Source organism: Lissotriton helveticus, chromosome 3_1 (assembly GCF_964261635.1).
Source record: "Lissotriton helveticus chromosome 3_1, aLisHel1.1, whole genome shotgun sequence".
NCBI classification, from domain to species: domain Eukaryota; kingdom Metazoa; phylum Chordata; class Amphibia; order Caudata; family Salamandridae; genus Lissotriton; species Lissotriton helveticus.
The window spans coordinates 657,516,942-657,524,795 of record NC_136061.1 but is presented as its reverse complement, the minus strand read 5'-3'; positions in this window follow the sequence as shown (position 1 = coordinate 657,524,795).

Sequence of the window (7,854 nt, the reverse complement as noted above, 5' to 3'; positions counted from 1 at the left end):
ATGTGACCTTATTTCTTTCAGAAATTGCAAGAGCACACAAAAGGAATATCCGGTTAAATTTAACGCAGACCAAACAGACGAATCAGCACGGCAAATAACAGTGGAAAAAAAAACAAACCGACAACGACATCTGAAGAATAATAGAGGAAATAAAAATAAAAAGTGCAACGCCCCTCATCATACAAAATAGCGGTTCAAAACTATTGGGAACAGAGCATTCAAACCAAGATGGGGTAAGAAACCAAAACGACCCGAAAGGTCTAACCAAGCAGCAAAAAAACGGGCAAGAAAAAACAGAAATCAGCTGCCAAATTGCCCACCTGCAAATAAGCAGATGCTGGTTACTTTTCCTATCTTTAATCAGGCAAAAATGAAACTAAAACATGACCCCAAAAATAAAGAGGGGACACACCAGTCATCTATCGGGATAGAAAAAGAATATAAAAACAGGAAAAATCTAGAAGAGGGACAAATACCATTACATACAAGCTCTAAGGACATGACCCAACTGACGACATCAAAAAAATCTACGCTTACAGAGGGGGTCGTTCTTACTAAAACCCCAGGAGCCGGGACCCCCAATAACACTGATTTTTCGAGCTCACCGACTGTCGTAAGTGGCGCTGGCTGGAGCATGGACCAAGGACCCAGCAACACCACACAACTAAATAAAACTTCAGATAGTCAGCCGGATGAGCCACAAAATACTGAATCTATCTCTCATCAAAAAGGGACCACCACTTATGAAGATAAAAGGCTCCCTATAAACAGGATGGAGCAACACAACAAACATGAACCAAGTAACCAGGGACCCCATTGGGTTGTAGTTAAAGGCACGGACAAAAACCAAAAAGTGCCCTCTATTCGTGTCACTATACCAAGCAATATTCCAATTGTAGGGAAAAGTGCCACCACACCGACCGATAATCAAACCTCAGGGAAAAGTGACCAAAAGATCAATAGGCAAATAAGAACTAAGGCGGATAGAAATATGCACGATCAAATACAACTCACGATACTTACAGGCAACAATGGTATGCAACAAACTACAGAAATCGCAAATGCGGAAAGGATAGGACCATGCCCCGGGTCTGCCACCGCAACCAGTGGGCACTACCCAGAACATGCCGGCCTTAAACGATCATGCCGGGAAGTAAAGGCCAGGGCGAGTATGCCATTCACACAAACTCAGAATGATGCGTATAATCAAATAGCGCAATATCTCCATCTTAATGCAAAGGATTACGACGATCACAAGTCTACTAAACCCTCATCAAATGAAAAAGCACAGATTAGCAGTGACCGACCTACTGAGATGCAACCAGTCACAGCAGGAAAGATACTTTTTATTCCCAACTACGAGCCCCAAGGCACAAAAGACCTTTTAAATCGAGGGAACATTCTCCATCTGACATCTACCATCCCAAGCTTAAGCCACCTAACAACCGCTGTTTTATTATCAATTGAATTTATCACGTTAGGGAACAATGGGGCTAGGGAAGGCACGCTTGCCACCTGGAGGAATGTAGAAGTGGTAAAGAGCATTCTCACTGAAACGCGCAAATTTGAAGAGTGGGGAATCACGCTGAAAGAAGAGGAAAAAAAGGGGTATCCGTCACCCCTGTTAAGAAGATGTGGGAAAAGAGATGACTACAAAAACCGAACCACTCACTCAGTATTACAGAGGGGCTGAAACTCCCATCAATAATCATCAGAGACTGGCACTGGGCATTAATGGTAATTGAACCCACTGCGAGGCAGGCAAGACCGAAGAAATCCTAATAAAGTTGCTCTCCTGGAACATTGCACGAGCGAAAAACATCTTAAACCATAGTAGAAAAACAGCTACCTGGGACCAATATGACATCATAGCACTTCAGGAAACGTGGACAATGGAACCAATCGACGTACCAGGAAGACTATGTTTCCATAAAAGTGCGACACGTCCCCAGCGCTATGGGCGTGCAAGGGGGGGGACTTTCAATATATGTATCCACTGCACTGAAGATCAACGCCTCGCAAATGGCTGCATCAACAACAGATATGCAAATCATTAAACTGGAGAGCACAACAAAAGGCAAGGCGAGAACAATCATTCTAATTAATTTATACGCCCACCCGAAAAAATCAGCCAAAAAAGAACTATTCCAACGTGTTGTTAATGTTGTAACTAACACCCGCTTTGAACAACCAAGCTGGGAGATTATCGTTACGGGTGATTTCAACACCAACCTTTTACATCAACCGGAAGATGAGGATAACATCTCAGTAGCAAACGAAATGTGGGACTTTGAACCTCAGGAGATTGTAACGGTCATGAAGAAAGATAAAGTGGGTAGGCAGCTGATATGGGACTTTGAACGCCTTGAACTACGGGTAATAAACTGTAGAGCCATTCACGACAAACCCCCTGCCGCAACCTATATAGGCCATAATACAAGTTCCATCTTGGATTATACATTGGTAACACTACCCCTGCTGAGTCTAGTTAAAAAATTTCAAATAATTTGCTCACTAGATAGTGAGCACTCAATGCAACACATCGAGATGATACTGAATTCTTCTAGGTATGTAAAGGCGCCAACCATACCAGGCATAATCTCAACAATTAACCTGAAGCGGTTAAAGTGGACAAGTAATACACTGCCGAAAATAGCGTTGGACGCTAAGAAATTATTCAAAACATCCATCGCAGAGAAAGACCTATGCTCAGAAACCTGGTCTGACTTCCTGGAAAAGATACCAAGGTCCAACAGTAACGCTAAAAGGGAGACCCATCCTACGTCCGACACCAAACTCACAAAAACCACACTTTCTATAAAGAAACATCTTCAGAAGCTCACAAGACGGGCACAAGGTTTAAAGATAAACCCAAGCATCTGGCAAGAAGTCCGATCGATAAGGAGACAATACAAGAAGTTGGTATGGATGGAAAAAAGGAACAAAGCCAATGACTTCTGGGCCAAATTGTTGCATAACATAAAAATATCAGACTCCAGGGCTTTCTGGATGCAAGTCAAGTCTATTAATAGAACAGCACAACCTATAAGTATGACATGCATCAATGAAAACGATTGGGCCCAACACATAGTCGACACATTCTCGACAAAACCATCGTATGCCGACTATCTGGTCCTACTAAGCCAGACAAGAATAGGCTTACAACGTCTTCTAAACGAATTGACCCATTATACAAAACAGAACTTGCTAGAAATAAATAGCTCAAAAACAAAAACCATGGTTATAACCCAACGCCACAAAGTGCCACCAACCTTCACAATAGATAATGTCAAGCTGGAAGCGGTTGGAAGTTACACGTATCTCGGGATACTACTGGACAAGCTTCTCGATTTCACCATGCAATTTAATAGCATGGAAAAGAAGGGCACGATACTATTGCATGCCTTTAGTACCCTAGCTATCAAACTTAAAGGTCCTTTGATCTCCCCCTTGCTAACAATAATGAAAGCTAAGTAACTCCCAACAATAGCTTATGGGAGCGTATTACATCATGGCAAGAGTGCACAACTCCTGGACAAAGTGCAAAGGAAAGTCTACAAGCGAGTGTTTGCGTTACCAATAAACGCATCACCCGCACAAGTAAGACTTGAATTTGGTTTGCAATTCCAAGTGCTGGTGAAAAAGTATGAGACCATAACATTTTGGTACAATGTCTGGATGAACCAAGAGATTGCGGTCCATTGTGCTATGTGGGAAACAATTAGCAAGAGTCCCAATTCTCACTACGCCAAATACCTTAAATTGTCATTAGAATCAACCGAGTTGGCTGCTCTCTGGGAAACCAAGCTTCCAGTACTTTCCTTTAAACAGTTGGTAAAGAAGGCTACCAACAGGCATTCGCTGCTCGACGATAAAACAACCTTCATTCGTCGGTCCCATGCCTGGATGACAATTCAATCTTATAAAAAATTAGTACCGATAGCCTTCCTAGACCTCGCTTTCTCACCTTTCCTCAAACATAAACACCTCAATTTAAGACTGGGTAACTTCCCAACAAATGCCGAGTCACCAAAGTGGAAGCCCCAAGAATGTGACAGATGTGGTTTATGTGGCGCAGGAAGACAAGACTTTATCCATCTGATTTGTATCTGCCCGGCTCTGATCCATGAACGTCGGAGTTGGTTAAAAACCAAGTTTAAGGCATATGGAATACGCACCTGCCGGTCTGCGTTCATACAAACTCTATGCTCAGTAGATTTGCAAATCATTTGCAGGGCAGTCAAATTCATTGACATTTTTGAGAAAAAGCAAAGAATACTGGCAAAGTCTTGAATCTGGAACATGTTAATATTCAAAGTTGAAAGACATTCTCATTTTAATATTTCTTTTTTATCATCCGCAGAGCGGTGTAAACTTTCTGTGTTTTAGTATATTGTCATATTTATACTTTGTAATGGTTTTTACTAACTATACAAATAAAGTATTATTATTATTATTATCACTAGATCATACTCTTGCAGTTTGGGCAGTTACTGCACTAACCAAGCAGATGCCTTGCCTAATCCTTTGCTGCTCAACAAGTACACCAAGGGTTTGTGGTCAGTGTATATTTCACACATGGTACTTCATATGTACGTTTTGAACTTCTGTATCACCTACACAAACAACAGAGCCTCCCTCTCAATAGTACTGTAATTACTTGTTGTTTCTGAGCTTACCCTGGACACACATGCAACAATATTCTCCTGTCCCTTTACCCACTGGCTAAAAACAGACCCAAGTCCTCTGAGGCTGGCATCCACAATAATAAAGGACCTCCCAGAAGGAACGAAAGATTGCAGAGATGGAGCTGTAAGTACTAACTGTTTAATCTCCTCAAATGCCCTGCTTACCTGATTGTCCTAGTCAAACCTCTTAATTTTCTTGAGCAGTGCTCTAAGAAGTTGCACAGACAAGGAATACCCAGGGACAAATCTGGCAGAGTATTCACAGAGCCCCAGAAATTAACTCAATGCATCTTTGTCTGGGGGTGGTGGAGCATTTTTGATAGCTTCCAGGTTACAAAGTTCCGGCTTAATACCTTCTCCTGAGATGGTATGACCTAAATAGTCAACATTTTCTACCATTAGTTTACATTTCTCGACTTGAACAGTCATACCTCTGGGCTGTAGGACACTGAATACTCTTTCCAAAACTTGCATGTGCTCTTTAGCAGTCTCCGTAAAGACTATGCCATCCTGGAAGGCCTGAACTTTCAGGATGTCCCAAAGAGTGTGTCCATAATTCTTTGAAAAACACTTTCCACAATTGCGAGTCCAAATGGCAACCATAGATAATTATACCCCAAATGGATTCACAAATGTGGGATGTCTTTGGAAGCATTCAGTAAGGGGAATCTGATGGTACACTGAGTGCAAGTCAATTGTGGGAAAAAAGGTAGATTTTCCCACATTATTGAGCATCTCTTGTATGTGAGGCAGGGGATAACAATCCATCAATATACTCCTATTGAAAGACCTGAGGTCAACACACAACATGCGATCACCTGAACTCTTCTTGGTAAGAGCAATCAGAGATACTCATTCTGATGAATTTGTGGGTGCTAGGATTCCCTCCAAAACCAATTTGGCATACAAGTCCTTCAAATTCTGCCTTACACTCAAAGGCGCTGGCCTAACTTTGTGTTTAACAGTTAATGCTTCTTTCTTCAATTTAATGCTATGTTCAAAGCTTTGAACTGAACCCACTACATTCTTGAAGACCTCGTGAAACTTAGAGAACAACCGTGCATTGCTTCAGATCCCTCACTTAAAGACATGACAGACAGACTCTGATAACATTCAGGCAACTCTTCTAACACTACAGGCACCATATGACCAGGTCACAATATAATGCCTAACCTGCCCAAATCCTTCCACCCCACAATATCTCTGCCATTAATGGCAACATACACCTTGGTGACCGCAGATCTCCCCAGGCACTCCAGTGATGACCAAAAGAAACCAAGAAGAATATCCTGGTCAGCAAATGCTTTTGGATTGATGTCTGGGCATTCTAAAACCATAGATTTGGGCCACAAGCTCAAGAAAGCATGATCAGCCAAGACTGTAACTGACACCCCCGAGTCTGCCATAACAGTCAATGTTTCCAATCAATAATGGCTTAACACAATGGCCCTTTAATAGGTTTGAGTTCTCTGTACCTGATTACGTCAGGCATATCCACTGTCAAGTATACATTTGAAAATATATTAGCGGGGAGGAGCTACGCTAGCAACCAAGATGGCTGCATAAGCTCCCGGCTCCGTCGACCTCCGTCATTAGCTGAATAATCCTGTTATTAATCCTGATTTAGCGCCCGACCTCCGTGTGGATGAAGCGTTGCAGAGCCTAATGGTGCATTCCCGGGACTTCTACCAGCTCGATTGACGGAGTTACATCGTGTTTCATTTTTCGGTCTAACCCAGCCTGTGAGCCGGGGCCTCGAGTACTGGCCCAGCCGGGTTTCAGTTGAATAACATTGGCCGCGGGACTCGGGCAGAGTCCGGTCTTTCGAAGTGGAGGTCATCCTTGCCCGATTTGGATGGCGGTCATGTGGTCTGGTTGACAATAAAGGTACGGCAACAAGACGCATCTGTGGGCGGGGGTCCCTGTCCCGGAGACCCTGCAGCGCCTCCCGGGTTTGACGGGCTGGGGTCCTCGCTCGCGGCGGCGGGGTAAAGATCGCTGAATCGATAGGTCGCCCTCCGTGGCCGTCCGCCCCGCTCTTGCCTGTTCCCCCAGAGTTGTCCGGCCCTCCGGGGTAAAAGACTTTGTTTGACATCGAGCGAGAGGAGATGGATCGGACGGAGTGTGTGCTGTCGCTGAGGACTGTAATGGCCGATATCGGGGCACTTCACTCGCAAGTGGAAGCCATCGTCCACAAAATGATCGTTGCAGTTGAGACTGGGCGTTTGAAACCGGACTCTGACCCTTTGCCAGACCTGAAACATGCAGAGTTCCCCGCAAAGCAGGTTTTAACTGAGAAAGAGGGCCCCGTGCGGAAAAAAGACCTGATGCCCTTGGTCAGCGCTCGAGTAACAACTTGCAAGCTCGAGATTTCTGAAAGCTTATTACATCCAACAGTGCTACCGCTCGAGATGGAACCACTCGATATTTCACCCCTGGAGAACTCCTTTAGTACCTTTTGGATTGACCTCACATCTTTCTCCTCCCATGTAGTTTTACTACGTTCTCGGAGGAAGCAATATCGTGACTTACTGTCGGTGGGGGATTTTCTCTGCGTGGTTGGTGTACTTCATGACCTAACATTTTTGACTCGTTCCAGCTGCAATTGTTTGAACCTCCTTGGGCACTTTGACTCTCCTGTCAGTACGGTGGTTCTAATGGTGGGAGCTCGCATGAAGGATCGGAAGGGCCAGGGATGAGCTTGACTGTCTGGGTCCGATATTAAGACTTCAATGGATATGGGATTTGCTACCTTTATTGATGCGGGAGGCTGGGCGGTCCTCATAACTTCCTCTATTTAGTTTTGCTAGTAATTTCTTTAAAAAAATGTTTTGAATATATTGCAGGGGTCGGTTGCTTCTGGCGGGGGGGAGGGGAGACTGGGAGCGTGTATGACGAATTACTCCTCCACTTTTCCTTTTATGGTACTTAGTTAGATGGGGCGACAGGCACACTGCTAGTTGGGGTTGGGCGGAAGCCATATGTAGGGGTGCAGGGAGGGGTGTTTGTAGTATTATCTTTGTTGTGTTTCTATGTTTCAAACTCCGATTCAAATCCTGGTATCGGGTGCCTTCCTGAAGGGTTATCCTGATTGATGGGCGGACGGGTCCTAGGGGTGCTAGTATTGAATGAGATTTTTCACAATGTCTTGCCTTTAATTGCCGCA